Source organism: Apteryx mantelli, chromosome 13, assembly GCF_036417845.1.
Source record: "Apteryx mantelli isolate bAptMan1 chromosome 13, bAptMan1.hap1, whole genome shotgun sequence".
Lineage (NCBI taxonomy): Eukaryota > Metazoa > Chordata > Aves > Apterygiformes > Apterygidae > Apteryx > Apteryx mantelli.
In genome coordinates this window covers 14,797,019-14,814,660 of record NC_089990.1, presented here as the reverse complement: position 1 = coordinate 14,814,660, position 17,642 = coordinate 14,797,019, and positions in this window count along the sequence as shown.

The following is a 17,642-nucleotide window of genomic DNA, read 5'->3' as shown; positions in this document are numbered from 1 at the left end:
AAAGCAGTTATGCTTAGCTGCCCCAAAGCCTGAATCATGTCTCTTCCCAAAAGATGGTAACCGTTTCATTTAACTTTTCAAATATTAGTCTACTTCATGCTTTCAAAAAAAGTCTGGAAATATTTTACAAAAGACTTGTTGGTTCTTCAGGTTTTTGGACCTAAGAAAAAGAAAGATACTAGAATGATTAGCAATACAGTACTTCTTAAAAATTCCTGAATACAGGGATGCTTCTCTTATACCTTTCTAGACTTGTCATGAGGGAAGGATTGCTCAGAAGTAATAGACTTTAGATAATAGATTGGATCTCAGCACCTCTGCACTCCTCTTGTACAAAGTATGTCTGTGTTTGATTTATGCTTCTTCCCTCTTTTAGTAAAGCCTCCTTGGAGGCTTTTTGGAACATTTAAGCTCACGCCTTTTGGTTTCATTCCAAGTAATAGGTTTAAGAGAGATGGAGGAAAAAAAAAAGCACCAATCGCATACGTGTGCACATACGAAGTAGCAAGCGGAGGCCATGCTGTTCCCTTGGTGCTGAATTCCAGGTTAATGCTTTTTACCACCATGGGGAATGATGCAAGAGGTCTTTCTCTCTTCTGGTTTCAAAGGTTTGAGGGTATATAGAGATCAAGCTGCCTTTTTCTTTCTCCTATTTGTTGTTACTGGAACGTGTTGCTGCCCTTGGCAAAAAAATATGTGATATATCCCCCTCTTCTAAGCCAGTAGAGAATGTGCATTGATCTTATACAGCCTGTTCAGAGTGAGTTCACAGTTTTCCAGTTAACAGTGAACGTGCCAGTCTCAGCTTATCTCTGTACAAATCCAATACCCAACACTATTAAGGAGCGTGAAGAGCGTGAATTCAATCTCTAAGTAAATCTGCCGGCAGGGAGAAAACATTATGGATTGTGACCCAGCCAGTTCAATGTGGGTTTCAAATGAAGAAAAGGAAGAGGTTCCTGTTGTTCAGCTTTGTGAGACCACTGGGGTCCTGGGGAGGAAGGACAGGCAGAAATGCAGAGAACGCCCTGCTCTCGTGTCATCTTTTTAGACCAGGCGAATTGATGAGAATGTCAGTCCTGGGATGCCCATCATGCCATTTTCATATTTATGAATTAAAGGTTATCAAGGAGATGTATAAAGGTAGGAATAGGACTAAGCACTTTTCAGGTGTAGGGTCCCTTGATCCTTCAGGGTCCCTGTTTGTCTAGATAGCCATGGCCATACAAAATGCATTTCTAATAGCATTTGAGCAAAGTTTTGCCTTTTAAAACAATTTCATGCAAAATTTGCTTTTTGAAGAATCTAGTTTTCCACTGAAAAGTGATTTCAAGTGACCGTTTTTGGTCTAGCCATATACAGTGCCAAACAGTGGCATCCATGCTGACTAGCTGAGCAGCAGCTGTTTGTTCCATGACCTGTTGAGATTACCTGGGTGGCATGGAAAGAGCAAAACTTTTGGCACAGTGCAGAATTTTTATAGCATAGACTGACTGACTGCGAATACGTATAACCTGAGGATTCTGTTAAAAATAAACAAGGCAATGAAAAATAAGTATCACAGACCTTCCTCTGCCTGTGTTCACCCCTTACACTCATAGCCTCTTTGGCCTGTTCCATTAGCTTCCAGTATCTCTGATTGTCTGAGGATATGTATTAAAGCAACACTTATTTCTAACTTCTACTGTTTTCAGTGCTTCACTTTATTGGTGTATTTTGACACCTATGTCTCTGTCATTGCCAAATAAAAATACCTTTCTCAACTTAGATTACTTAGATTACTCTCTCAGTAATTGTTTAAAAACTGTGTATCAATGTCCAACCAGAAGATGAGTAAATCACTTTACTGCTCCCACATGCAGTGCAATTAAAGTGAGCCATTTACTTCCACCTGTGAACAAAAGCATAGGTATTTTTGTTATGGTTAAATATACATAGGCTGTTAGGGTCCATGGAGTTTATGGCTTTCTGTAAATTAAGATACTGCAGACATCTCTGAGTTTATTTTAATCAGGACCTTATATTGATGTGTAATGGAGAGAGACTTCTCTCTCAAATGTTAAACCTCTTTTCTCCTTTTCAGTGTTTCTATAGGCTTTCCCAGTGAACATATTCACAGTGCAAGCTGGTATTTACACTGTAAAATTATAAAACAATAATAAGAGATAACATCAGGGAATTGCCTAGGATGCCTCATTATGATGGGATAAATCACAGCCTCGGCTTTCTGTTACTCTGACTGGTTACTGCTGGTTCATGTATCTGTACAATTTGTGCTCCATAACCAAAGCTTGCCTCCATCAATCAGTGGTAATGACACTGCTGGGAATTGAATGCACTTTTTAAGAAATCCATGTTTGATGTGCAACAAGGAGGATAGCTGTATCAACCCTGGGCTGCTTCCATATTTATTTTAAGAGCAGAATAGCAGTCCTGCCTAACTTGCTCTTACTCCTCTGCTTTCTTCCCATCAATGGTTTTGGTTGTCCTCTACAACACCTGAACTTGTCATCGCTAAGAGCGAGTTGTCTGCTGTCTTTCCACACTGTCTGTTTCCTTTTGCCACAACTCATTGTGGACATAGGTATTAAGAGTACACCAGGTTCAAAGTTTTCAGCCAAATTCAAGGTTTATCATTGAAAGAGTCATTTTTGGCCAAACCCCCCCCCCACCTCGTTTTGCCATGTCTTGGTGGTTTCCAAACAAAATGCCTAATCATCATGTTAGCTTAGTAGCTTCACTGAAAAACAAGAAAAATGTGGGATAAAAATAAGATAAATTAAAAATTTAGAGGACTTGTAAATTTTTTGTTCTCTGAAAATAAATATTCTTTATGAAAACTACATATGATCTTCCCAATGGAAGAACAGCAACAAAGGAGCAGGAAACAACACAGTTGTCCAAAAAATGAAATAGAAGGAGAAAATAGTGTTTCTTCAGGGAGGAAAAAAATTTATTAAATTCGCACCCCCCTTCCCCCACCATCCCCCAGAATCTTTTATGGGTACACAGACAGGTTTCAAACAGTTCTCCTCACAGCGCTCTCTCAGCTTTGTGCGCCAGCGCTTGCGTGTACCCTCTGGTTCTGCCCCCTGCGGTCTGCCTGCAGTGGAAGGTGGAGCTGGGGCCCGGCTTTCCTCCCGTGGAAGGGAGCAAAGAAAGAATCCATTTTTTCATCCTGCAGATGCTGCTTTGAGCAAGGTTCTTAGCACTTTGTGTTGATCCAAGCAAAATAAAAATTTTGAGTTATTTTTAACTGATGATAGCAAACATGCATTGCCCCAAACAAGCTCTGGTTATTTCTGTTTACACATGTTGCCTTTTGCTGAGATGCAGATTCTCACGTGGGTGAACTCGTGCAGTGTTTTCTCAGATGGAGCTGACACTAGCGGTATGAGAAACGCTCTCCTGCTTCCCAGTGTCGCCTGCCTCTTTACAGTCTCCTGTCTCTTCAGCCATTTAATGTTCATAAAGAGTTTGTTTCTGTAACACTGCCAAAGGCAGTGCTCGCATGGATTGTCTGCGCTATAATTGCTAGTCACAGAAAGTTAAAGCTGTTTGGGCTAGTGTTCTCTGGCACTTCACATTTTAATTTTATTTTTTTAACCACTTTGTTGTATGTGTGAATAGGAATGAGGCAAATGTATTTCTGAACACTTGGGTGGTTTTGTGGCCTATCATTTTTTGTCATGCTGGGCTAGATTCCACTTAGCCTCTGTCTCATTGGAGTGGAACAACGTACATGTTCTGTGATAACATAACGGGACAGAAATTTTACGGCTCAGAGGGGCAGAAAGACAATGAGTATGTTTGCAAATCCTCTGGGTTTGGTCTCAGTTCCAAAAATCTTATTTCATAAGACCATGCAAAATATGCAAGTTAGGTGGGTTCTGATTTTGGCATATCTTTGGAAATACAGTCCTCAGAAGTCTGGAGAATTCTGTTTATTTGCTGCAGCAAACACATGAGCCCTCTGGAAATGGTTTGATTTGTAAGTCTTCTGGAAAGATCTATTTCCTTCCCCCTCACCACTTCTTAAAAATTAATTGGCCGCTTCCCTTCTAATTTAATTGCATTTGTTTTTTTGCATATATGGTATTTATATAGTCTGCCTATAGAATAAGAGGTGGTGAGAAATGCTTAAAGCGTTTTAGTGACTGCAGAATTTTACGTTTTGCACCATTAAAGATTTCTGCTGAAGGCTGTACCTCCTCGTAAATGAATGCTTGTGCATTTAGGCTGAGAAGTAGGAGGTAGCTGAATGTGGCTACGAGGCATATTGTTTCCTTGTTTGCTGTTGAGTACAGAAGCTAAATTGCTTAAACAATGTGAGCCCAGCAGACTTTGCAGTGGAGTTGGACAGTTATTTCACTGTTGATTCATGCCTTCTTCCATTGCACTAACAAGCATACATAACTGTAAACTTGGTTCCAGATTTTGGGTTCATGTCTGGACACTTAGCAGTGATGCACCTGTGCAGACAGGTGCTGGTTGAGCTCAAGATATGTCTGGTTCAGAGGTGTAACGTTAAACTCCCATTAAATAAATACATTGCTTTAAATCTGTTCTTTAGTTTTCTGGATTGATGTTGCTAGTTATGTGAGAGCATTAGTAGAAGACTGGCATTCCTTTCTGTGAATGAAGAATTCTTGTGCCTTGCAAATCCCTCCCTACTTTAGATCAGGTTTGACCAGCAAAGCAGAAATTTCTCTTAAAAGTAGAAATAGCGGCCTACCCCAACTTTGTATTTGCCTGTAAGAACAGGTCAACAAACTGCATGGACTTCTCCAAGGTTAAATGTGGATTTTATTTCCATATGAGTAGTGTACAGTCAGTGCGTATTATGTCACGTGGCAGTGAACATGAAGAAATAAAAATGGTTTGGTACATGTGTTTATTCACTTATTAGTATTATAGATCAGGCTGTATTTTTAAAGAACTAGAGCAGCTGTACAAGGTTAACTGAATTATTTTAATGATTGAGTGATTTCTGCCCCCACAGTCTAGTCTCAGCTAAAAATATTTATCTAAAATGCTCCTTCTATTGTCAACATTTGGTTATGCAAAGCTTGATTTTTTTTAAAAAAAAAAGAGTGATTCAATGTAATAGATGTCTATCAAAAATAGACGTCAAGAAAAATGCATGCATCAGTAACATTTAACTTTACCAGGAGCACAAGATCTATTTTTCCTGCAGCATATCTAAATGAAGAAACCTCTGCCATAAGACAGACAGCATAAATGAGTGTGTCATTCTGTACACATTGCTTTGCAACTGAATGCTACATAATTCTCAGCTTAAGGCTTGGTCCTTTTTAATTCTATCCTGAAAAATTTATCAGATTAAAGAAAAAAAAAATCCCAGAATCACAAATGTAAATATATTGTATGTCAGTGCAAGAAAGAGAAAAGTAATACTTGTTTCTGAAAGCTATTTTCCAGTCACATGTATCAAATTCATCTCAGTGAAATTAAACCATAGAAGCTGTTTTTAAGAGTAGATTATTCTCCTATTCTCTCCAGTCTATTAGCTGTAGGAGCTGAAGGCCCAGTTTGGATGTAGTTTAGCAGGAGGAGGGGGAATGCCAGCTTCTAAATATTGAGTATCTTGCAGTTTGGTACACTCTCATCTCTTTCTTCTGTTTGAACTCCTGACTCCAGTAAGAGCCCAATTCCAAAGGCTTTTTTTTTTTTTTTTAACCATCACTGGATTAAGAGTAAATTTATTTTTACTCCAGCCCTGCACAAGTGGCCCTAATCCAAGTCATCCCCAAAATGGAGTGACTTGAAGGTCCTTTCCTGTCTTCCTTCTGACATACTGCTCCTGATATGCAAGGGTACATGGTGTGATAAAGCAACCAGAGTTTAGCCGTTATGTTGGAAGAGGCATTCTGCTGCTCTAAGATAGCAGGCTGCCAACCTCCATCATCATTAGGTGCTCACTGGTATCAGTTGTATCCTGTGGAAGATGATGATGATACCAGAGCCCTTTTCTAGAGTCCATGGTAAACCAAGCAAGCTTAGAATAGCTACCAGGTAAAAGCTTCGTGTGGTTTGGGAGCAGGGAGGAAATGAGCAGTATCATTCTGTACGCAGTATCAAGTATAGCAATCTATATTCCGTGTTTCTTGTCTTTTAAATTGTGGTGACCATACAAACTACTGTTTATTCACTGAGATAATAAGGATCTTTAACAGTGTGTCTGGGACTTAAATACTGTACTATTCTGCAGCAGAACAGAGGAGAGATCTTTCATGGAGGGGGAGAAAACAGAGGGCTCCAGTGGGACTGCACAGTCCATTGCAGTGACCTAGCTATTGGGATACCGAGGTGGTTCCTATTTTGTGTCTCAATGTCTTTCATCAGAACTTTTTCACCATTTAAATAGTTAAAAATTCACTGTGCCAGAGAGCAGGAAAGAAGCACTGATTTTATAGCTCAGTGATTATGGTACTCCTGTGGGCTATGGAAAACCTCTGTTTCTCTCTGCTGCAATTAATATTTATTCATATAGTCAAACCAACCCAGTAGAAGAGATTGGGAGTTCCCATTCCCAGAGCAGCCGATGGCTCATGGAGTGAAACTTGCCTGGCAAGTGCAAGGCTGAGCAGGGCTGGGATCTGAACACAGCCCCTCCTACTGTTTAAGTGACCCCTTTGATTAATAGATTATTGGTTATTTTAAGGCTGCTGCTTCTCCAATTTTGATGACCATTTGTGGACATCATAAGTCTTTCTCAGTTGAGTTGCTTTCAAAGCTATTTTCTTAGGAGAAGGAAATCACTTTTGGCAAATTAGCGCTTTCTGCTAAATAACACTTCATCAAAAAAAAATCAACTGTTTTTTCTTGGCAACACTAAGTTTTATAGCGTTTACTGGGCAGATGCTGAGCTGATGTGTGGTGAATATTTGAACAACAGAGAGCAAAGATGTGTGTGCTTATCGGATATATTCAGGAAGACATGCAAAATCTGCAATCTGGGATTGTTCTGTTAAGGATGATATACTTGGGAACTGTGTCACAAAAGGAGAAAATCGGTGATACTCAGTCCTATGGGGTCAGCTGTAGAAATATAAACTCGCAACCCAGCTCTGCAAATATCCGTTTTCTGAAGATAGGTGGTATAAACATTTCCTCTGGATGAGAGAGAAGATTATATTTAGCCTAAGTGATTATTGTGCCCCAAACAATCGTTAATGCTGACAATACTGTCAATCTGGTGCATGAATCATCAGAGCATTAAACACATTTAAAACTTACCAAACATAAACCTACTAAGATTGGCCGGTGATGGATTAATTGTCATTCTGTAACCATAATAAAGCTGTGAAATTATCTCCCTATTTATTGAAGTAACAATCCTAGCTTCTCTTTCTTTTCATTTGTTTTATATTTCCTGCCACAGTGTTAGAGATATTCATAAATAAAATGATAAAACTATAAAAAGAAACTTGTAAATTAAATATATAAATGTGCCAAGAATTGCAATCTGACATGGTAATCATTCATTTAATAATTTGCGCTTTGGCAATAATGAAATTCATAAATAGTCAGGAATAGCAGTACTAAAACATGCCAGAAAAATGATGCTGAAGTTAATCAGGTGTTCAAAGTCCTGATTGTCAGCTCCAGGGGAGAAACAGCTCTTGTAGCTGAGGGAGAAGACCAGGTGGATGGTAAAACATTGTGTTTTGGAAATGATCTTTGTAACCTTTAAACAAAGTCATATGTGCTTTCAGAGAGTGATGAGTGTCAGATCAAGTAGCTTGGTAGCTGAGTGCATCTGAGAATTAATATACTTGGAATAAAGACTAGTTCACTTTTCATAGTTGAAATTTTTCAAACCCTAGGTTCTAGTGAAAATAGATATGCAAGCAGGAAATATACAAATGTTAAGGTTCCTCAGTTTGAAAGGTATGTCTTGATCTGTAAACCCTCAAAATGTTGAGGTTCCTCTTTACTTCAGCTATCTACTCTTAAATTATGCATGTGACATTTTTTAAAATTACGTGTATATTCTTGGTTACAATCTCTTTGCTATTTATTTCAGAACTTTGTACAGGAATGTGGATGAAGATCTTCAGAAGACATTGCACAAAACACAGGCAATGGGAGAGTCCAAAACTGGATCTGTAAGTTGCATTTTTTTCTAAATGGCCAAATTAAAAACACGTATTAAATGTTATACAGACATAATCCATAATCTTGATGCAGAGATTTTGTATTTATATGACATCAGAACATGCACGAAGTCTGACAATAGTGCCAGAGGCATGCCTCTGCTTGAGTTATAAGTTAGGTTGAACAAGGTGTTAGGATTAACGTGTGATAATCTTAACAGAAGCACAGGTGTCAAAGATGACAATTTTATATCAGTTTAGGAGAATGACTTCTTCATTGTTTGTATCTCCTGCCACCCTCAGATTCTATTTTTGTTCTGTGTTGATTTAGGTGTGGTATCATCTAAAGAATGTCCAGTTTTACCCTCACGAGGTGCATTATTTTTCAAAGTCTCTGATGGACACTGATTCTGTGTTTCGAGATTAATAAATCATTAATTATGAGATTACCTTTGGGACTAACATGGTTCTGATGAAGGTTATGCTCACTCATCCTTTCTGCTCTGCAGATGCTAGACTTCATGTTACAAACCTAATAATGCCTATACTGGTGCCTATTTCTGGACAAATATAGGTGATGCATTATGCATGTTCAGATGTTTATTTGCAAAATTGTTCACAAGACCTAAGTCCCAGAAGGGGAAAAATATTGCTTAACCTAGAGCATGCATCTTTCCTTTTCTGTTTGTGAAATATGCAGTCAGGTCCACTTAATATTTTCACCCCAAGGACTTTTGTTGTGAAGATACTAATCTCGGAGGCTTACCTCTGATAAGGGTACACATACATGCAGTAAGACATGAATGTGATTCCTCAGCATTAAATTCCAGAAAGATAAAATAGGTATGGGGGAGGGGGGAGACAGAGAGAGAGGAAAGATTAAACTGTCCTTACTTTATCCAAGTTTGATAATTACGTTCTTGGATTAATTTTGTCTAATCCGTGTAGCTATTGATTTGGCAATAATTTGTGTAACATCACATAATTAGCCATGCTTTACCATCTCTTTTTTCCCTTTTGAATTATATTTTTGAAGGCTTTTTGGACTAAAACATTGCTGAGTGCATATAAATTAGAATAATTAGTACCTCAAAATTTTAGCAGTAGATGGCACTGTAAGGTGTTATCTTAATTTATATGATTTTCACCTAAGATCTGAATCCTGTTTAGCATTAAGAATGGAAAATATATTGTTACTGCAACTTAAATCTGTTTATAGGCACATGTATTAATGAAAGTACTTTTCATAGGGTTTTTTTGTTTGTTTGTTTTTGGCTTATGCTTTCAGAAAAATAGGGCTGTGTGCCTATTTCATTTGCAGGTACAATAGTTTGGTTGGTTTGGGGTGGCTTTTTTGTTTTAGGGATTGGTTCCTTGTTTTTAGACTAGGCAATTTGCCTTTGGAATTAATTGCCTCTGGTACTGATATCAAGCATTTATCCAAACAAATGGAGCAACTGCATGAAGGATCTAGAAGTTGAATAGTTGCGTTTGCCAGTCGAATTGCTCAAGGGCAATATTCTAAAATTTGTATTTTCTGTCTTCACTGATTAGCAAAATAGTAGTTACCAGTTAAAAAGTTAACGTTTTGCAATAGTTGTCATCACCCGTATTTCACAATCCATCGTCATTGTGGTGCATAAAAAATAATTGCTAAATAACCAATGTCGTGAGGAAAAGCTAATTTGTTGTGGTGTTGAGAGCATCTGTTGCAAACTCATTTTGGTGAGAACTGGATAACTGTGCTGGAGTGTGAACTTGACCACATGTAGTAGTCTGATTTGTAGAAGTAAAGCTGTGAAACTGAGAGGCCATTTGTATGAACATCAATAGGATGATGGGAATTGCAGTCTGATCTCTTGCAGCCTGGACAATCTGGGATGAATTTATGTAGAAATGTAAGATATTAATAATTGAAATTCATTATGTTGGTATGGTCACAGAGGTGTGATTTTAATATTGAATGAACAGACTTATTAATCACTTTTATGTTTAAATTAATATCTGACATTATAAATCACAGAACTTTTTGTTGCTCACGGTTGCTTTGTTATTAAACAGAAATGTTCAAAATTATCTGTTACAATGTATTGAGATTCATAGCTTGTTTAATTTAACAGATGATAAATAGGACTGCTTTCTAGAAAAAATAGGTTTGTATATTTTCTCAGGATAAGGATACAGTGTTCAGTCATTACTTTTTTTGTCCTCTTTTTTCATATAATTTGCCATTGGTATTGTTGCCATTTCCTCCAATTCATATTGCCCCTTATGCTACAGGAATTCGAGAAAAACTTCAGTTTCCATCAAAATCTTTTGAAGGAACCATCTTGTTCTGTGCTGTACTTTCAAAATAGTAGTATCACTGCTTCATCAATCAAATCCCTATGAATGTCACTTCCATAAATAACCATATCGTATCTGACTGTGGTTCTTTCATGTTTTCAAAATTCACTAAAGCACCAAAATATAAAAGATAATTTGCCAGCAGAATTTAAAAGAAGAACTGCATACCAAAAAAAAAAAAGAAAACTATTGAGGAACCTCAACATATGTGGAGTTTTGTTTCTCAGATACAGCATGCAGTAGATTTTAGCTGAAAAGAGGAGAAAATCAGGCCCTTCTGATTTTATCAGCAATAACCTTGGAAGTGTTGGCAGGCTTTCCTTTATTTCAAGGGACTTTGAAACAAACCTTATGAATTAAGTAACGAATCAGAACCTGGTTTTTTTTTGTTTCTTTTACTTTATTGTCAATTATAACTGAAAACAGGAAATGAAAAATGGAACTTTATTTCTGTGGTATCCATAATTCATTTGATTAATTGACATTGGAAGTTTGCTTTGATAGTGACTTTAGGGAACCATTACTGCCCTTGATCACTTACAGTAAATGATGCCAGTGATGCCTCCCTCTGCAGAAGGACATAATCCTTCTATGGATTATTTCAAGTTGTGTGTAACACAACTTGAAAGTGGAATAATAAACAGATCCAAACTTAGAGCAAACCAAAAAAATACAAGTTCTCAGTAAATCATTTAAATTTTTAATCGTCCTACTATTCCGCTTTCAAGTTGTGTTCCATGCTTCTCCTCCTCACACCTTAGTGCAAGCCGTTGTGTTGTGACCATAGCAAGATGTGTTTGTCCCCAAGCCTGAAGAGATTTAGGAAAATGATTGATTTTATGCTCAAGAGTAGATCTGTTCTTTTCAGTAGGGCAATTCTAGTAAGTGAAGTTCAGCATAGGTGTGTCTGCAAGATTGGGACCTTCAGATATTTGGGTCTGCCTGTCTCTTACTTTTCTTCAGGTTTTAAATTCTTCTGGTGAAGGATTGTTCTAGCACAGACCCAAATAAGGACTTCTGGGAGTATTGCTCCCAGAATGTAAATAATGACAGCTCTCTGTTAAAGGGATGATAATTTTAGGCAAATATGGAAATGTAATATTCACAAATTCTCATTAGTGATTTACAAGATGATGAATGATAGTTTTAAATGTCATTTATCTGGCAAAGTTAAGGAATGTGAAATTGACTTCTTAATAAAGCTAGCTTCATTTCCTTTCAGCCTTCTACCCATGGACCTACACTTTAATTCTGAATGTTGCAGTTCATGTGCAAAATAAGTATCACAGCAGGTAGATTTTTAACCTATTTTCAACTTCAGAGTTTCTTTGTTTCAGGATTTTTACTTATTTGGTCCATGGAGCAATGCATACTTTGGTCTAGTCAAATATCAGTGCAGAAATCATCAATGTATTTCCACTTTTCCAGTACAGAACTGGGCAAACATCATTGTTTTTCCCCTGTACAAATCAGAAATCAGTAGTTCACTGTATCCATCATTTGGACAAAGTGACTGTTTATGTACTGCAACATTGAATTCTGAATAAATTATTGTTGCACATCAGTGTAGATTGCCATGTTTACCTCAGAATAGGAATAATGTTGCCAATATATAGTTTTCCCTTGCAGAATTTTCACTCTTGGAAGATAATGTCTTTTATTTCTGTTACCATAGTAGTGGTTCATTTTTTTGCACAATGCGTTTTCTGAAATGAGATGCAGATACCTGACACAAGAGTGCAAGGTTTTAATCTTTGTTCTCATATTCTGATTTTTTTTTCATTTGTAGGAGTGATTTTTTTTTTTTAGGGGATAAACAAAGTACTGATTTTGCACAAAAACCTTTTGTGTTCTTTGTTTACCTTGAATGGCTACTCTACAGCCATGCATCGCAATAACTATTAATCATTTTATTTCTGCTATTAGATAAGAGGTGGCAGTTAATATCCAGACAGTAAGATGAATTGGCTATAGGTAATCCTTTCACTGTTTTATGGTTTTGCTTCCTATCAGTTTCAGTGTTCAGCCAGAATAACCTTTTTTGTTTCTTTATCCTTCATTAAACATGACCCTAGGTGTCCCTCTTTCTTCACTTGAGTAATGATTTCTGTCAGGAAGTTGAAAACTCAGTCTGTACTATAAGTAACTGTTGTAACAGGTGGCTGGATAGGGACATAACGAAGTATCTGCAATGGAACGTACTGAAGTATTGATTTGATACCTGTTGATTTCAGCTGAGTCTGTGCTGATGCGTGACTTGTTCTGGCCTCATTGTTTTAATGTGTTAAACATTTTCTCGTATGTACATACAAGTCTCGTTCAGTCTTTCTTCTACATCTCATCCAGAACTTGTCCAGAACAAGAGTAGTGTCAATTCTGTTTTTTCTTCCTGTTAGCTTTTTCTGTGTCTGTCTTTGTGTTCTTGTAACTTGTTTTATCTCTTGATGCATCACAGATAAACATGGAATTGTTCTGCCTTTAGGTCTCACAGGCTATGCTCCCCATGATCAGGGCTATTGATCCCATCAAATCCAATATCAAAATCATTGAATTAGTTCATATAAGTCTTTTAGTACTTTAATAGGCAATCCTCATTTGACTACTGAGATGTAATTGCGGAAGTGGTGTAAAAGCAGAGATACCTTTCTCAGTCATCACGAGAAAGAATGTTGCTTTCTGCAACTTATATTACGTAAAGAAAGTGCAAACAGTATTCCACGAATGGAACACCTACACAAAAGAAATCAGTTATTTTTGCAAAGTTTTGAAAATTTAAAACTTGGTTTTAAACTTGGTTCTGCCTGGAATTTGCTACCAAATTCAATTTGAGGAATTTCAATTCCTTTATTCCCCTATTTTAAATTTCTTCAGGCTGGAAAATATCATGTGAAGAGCCTGTCTCCTATTGGTTCTTAAAATATCCAAACTGAATGCCTGATTCTGTAAAGGGTGGATACACTTCTTCATAACAGGTTGGCACTCTTCCTGGAACAGCGCACTGATTTGATTGTACTCACCTGCATTCAGTAGGAGACAGTGTAGCTACAGTGTGTCCCCTGGAGGAGATGAAGTTGGCCTTGACTGTCCAGTCCATGGTCAGACAAAGACCTCTGAAACCCACGCTGTATTTGCTTGCCTTTCATTTGCACAAGTTGGCTAATTGTTTATGAGAAATACCCTTTCCCTGCTGGTACCCCACACTTTACCGTGTCTTCTGTATCTTGTTTGTAGTTTCTCTAACATAGCAATTTCTTTTTCTAAATAAATACTCAAAATTAAACTAAAAGAATCAGTTATGGTGAAGGCAACACTAAACCTATATTATTTAGCCTTCTGTGTAAAGAAAACAAAGAGAAGTCATTACAATTGAACTTCAGTTGCAAATAAAAATACATCCCCTTTCTTCAGTTCTTCTGGACAAAACCCTGTCATACAAATACGAATGTACTGGGACAAGATTGTCTTATTCAATTTCTAATGTCTACTTCAAGACATCGTATATATGTATGTGCTTGTACATATTTATGTACATGTTCATGTGTTTGCTTCAGATTTCAGTAAGGTTGAACATGCTGTGTGTTACTGTTGGCTTCTTTGAAGCACAGAAACATTGCTTGTTCCAGTAATGATTACCTTTAAGAAAAAAAAAAAAGAAAAAATCTATGATGGAAAAATTCTTCCCTTACAGGAGAAATGAAAGTTTGGCTGCCATCTCTTAGCTATCCTTAATTGAACAGTCAAATTTCAGAACTAAATCTGTATCAGTGGGTGGCAAGAAGACAGTAGCTGTAATAAAAAAGCTAATGAAAGGGAGGAAATTACACTGCATTTCAGTGTTTGCTCAGGTAACTGCAACAATAAAAAGCTTAGATGCTCTTTGAATCAGGCATGCATGTGAACATGTCCCCGCACAAACAAAAGCTGGGAATGAAGCCAGTTGTACAGGTAACTTGCAGATGAAACTTTGCATCAATTTTGCTTCCTGTTTTCACCAGAGAAGATTTCAGAAACTCAGTGTGAAATAATAAGATTATATTTAAACTTCAGAGGACTCGTACTGACTGTTTGCATGCTTCATCCTTTAGTGATGGTATCTTCAAAGGAGCCCAGTGGCACTGGAGACGGAGTGGCTTTATGAGGTCCCTTTTTAAGCAGCACTCGTTGATTTTAATATGCCAGTCAAGCAGTGTTTCTAAATGTATTCATCTGAGATTACAAGCATCATATCAGACCATTTTGAAAGTATTCTCCTTCTCGTCAATGAGTTTTGGATCAAACCGTTTATCAGGCATTTTTCATTCATCCTTAAATCATACTCCTGACTTTTGCCTTCTAGACTCTGCACTGTTCTGTTCCTGCTTCTTCGTCTTTTGCTCCGCGCCTGCCTTTTCCTCACATGTGCACGCGCTCACTCTCTCTGTCTGTCCGTCTCTCTCTCTCCTGCAGCCTCTTGCAGCTCCAGGCACCTCTGCTTATTTAAGCTTGTCCCTGGAAGACTTCTTTTCCATGTTGCTTTAGCTGTCTGAAAGAAGAAGAATGCTGGCAATGAGCTTTGAGCCTGATCTTTCAGCAGTACATGAACCTGTGTGTTGCTTATTGCTGCATGTCACTGTATTGAACTGATGACTTAACTTTGATCATGCAACAAGGACCACACAAATACAAGGTCTATGATGTATCTTTAGACTGGAACTTCAGATGTCAAACTCTCCTGAGTAATCAATTTTGCCTTCACTGTATTTTTCTGAAACCTGTATATGCTCCCTGCTCTCAATAGATAATGCAAAGTGATTGCTGTTTCCCTGGTGTAGAATGTTTTACAAGGAATCAGTGTCATTAAGCAGTTCTGTTATGTAGACGTAGTGGTGCTTTTCAGGCTCCTGCATGCATGTAGTTATGAATATAGGTACGTATGTACTCACTGTGTCTCACAAGTACTTTAGCACAGGGAGAGGCTGACAGTACCATATGGAGTGTGTAAAGTATCCCTAAAAAAAGTGAGAACTAAACAACTATTACGGTTTTATAGCAGTCCATTTTCTCCTGACTTACTGTAGCCCCAAAATAACTCATTCAAGACACTTTTTACCTTGGCAAAAAAGTTTGTTTGTTTTCAAGACCGCTCACACTGTCTTTCTCAAACAGAAACACTGGGTGGAAATAAAACTATTATTTCTGGTTCCATTTAATCTTTGTTTTTAGAAAAACTGGACTCTTTTTTTTTTTCCTCCCACAAACCTGTCCTTTACTTTGTTTTGTTTTTTAGGCAAACAGTTTGAGACACTCTAAGTGACGATGCAACTTAAAAGTATATCTGGAAAGGGGGTCTATTAGATATGATACAAAACAACAAAAACATGCCCATTCATAAGGTGATTTACTTGTGAAAGAAGGAAATTAATTGAAGAGTGATAGAATTTCAGTGTTCAGCCCTGGAGCATTAATACAGGTGAATATCACAAATAATTACACTTATTTGGTTACCAAGGAGGTGTGGCAGTATCAAGTTGCTATGGAAATGTTTGGTCTGTGCTTAGAGATTCCAGCACAGCTAATTCAATCTTTTCTAGTTGCCCCACTTTAGCCAGATACAAATCAAAACAGAGAAAACATACCAATGCTATTTGTGGGATACAAATCAGGATTTTTGGAAAAGGACACATACAAACCATGAAAGTGAAATGCATTTGATTTCTGGAGCACATGTGAGTTCTGTGAAGCCTCCATCCGTGTATCCACAGTATTTCATGGAATGAAATAGTAGTGTTCACCCTGACAGAAAGAAAGATAAGACTCATTAATGCACGCATAATTATGGTGATCAAGTTGCCATGAATCAACTGTCACCTCATCAGTCCTCAGCAAATCTCCATGTACAATTTCTTTCATGTATGTTGTTGTTAAAGAATATAAACTTCTCTCCGTAATGCAATTCTCTCATTTCTTTGGGTTTACTTTCTGAAGCATACTGTAATATTATATGTATATATATAGTGAGCAGATATTGAATGATGACATCATGTGCTATGACAACTGTATATATAATATGATGTGTGCAATAGTCTAGTGTTATAGTGAATTTTCTTTGTCATAAATTTTGAAAATGTGGAGAATACTGACTTGGCTTAATATTATGGCCTTAGCTCTTGAAAGTAGCATGAAGTTTGTATTCTCTATGATTTAATGAAGAACATATTACCGTAATGTTTAACTCGGAGCAGAATAGCCCGTTCTCACTGAGCATTCAACCATCCCATCTAAATGAATTGTTAAAAGTTTCTGCATTGTTGTGCGAACTAATGAACTTGTAGCAGATGATGCGTGTCGAGACAATGAATACTATATTTTGTTCTTGTATAACTAAGACAAAATAAAGGACTTGAAGCAGATGTTAAGTGTGGAAATAATGAAAATTACATAGCCAGCTTCAGAGAGTGAGAGTAGATTCTTAGCTGGGATGAAATTCTGGATTAGTTCAAGTTTGTTGAAGTTTGACAACAGACTACTACTAGAAAATATTTCGTTCTTTCTGACTATTGTCTATGCTTGGGTGATTTTTTTGTCTGAAAGTGAGAAAAGTTCTATATTACCTTCCTCCAAATATGAAATTAGCATGTGTTATGCTGTTTATACTGGTTACAAGTGGTATGTTGATAATATTGGTGCCCAGGCAAACCTGTTTGCAATGACCAAGTATTCTTGAAAAGGGGATTATGACAACAGGATCACAGTCAATGGGTTTGAGTAATAAATCTACTGGAGAAAAATGAAATTATTATTCCATTAAATTTTTAATAATTTCATTGTTGCCTTTAATTCTTGCCTTTCATTGGAATTGGGAGGAGAGTGTTCTGTGGCTTTGGGGTTCACACACAGGACTTAGGGGATGCCAAGTCGGTTGTGCTTGGAGTAAGTGGCGAGTGTCTGTGAAATGATCCCTGGTGTTGCAGAATTAGCTCCAGACTAGAAAACGGGACTGAGCATCAATTCTGAGTTCAGAACTTTTCTTCATCACTGTGTTGCTTCCACAGCAGCACACCAGCGTTTTCTAGCTGCTTTATGTCTTTCTTGGTACCTTAGATGACTATCTCCTATTGTAGTTATCTTTTTCACTGAGCCATTTTTATTCCTGATTCTCTTTTGGTGCTTCTCCTAAGGTCCTTGACTATCTACTGC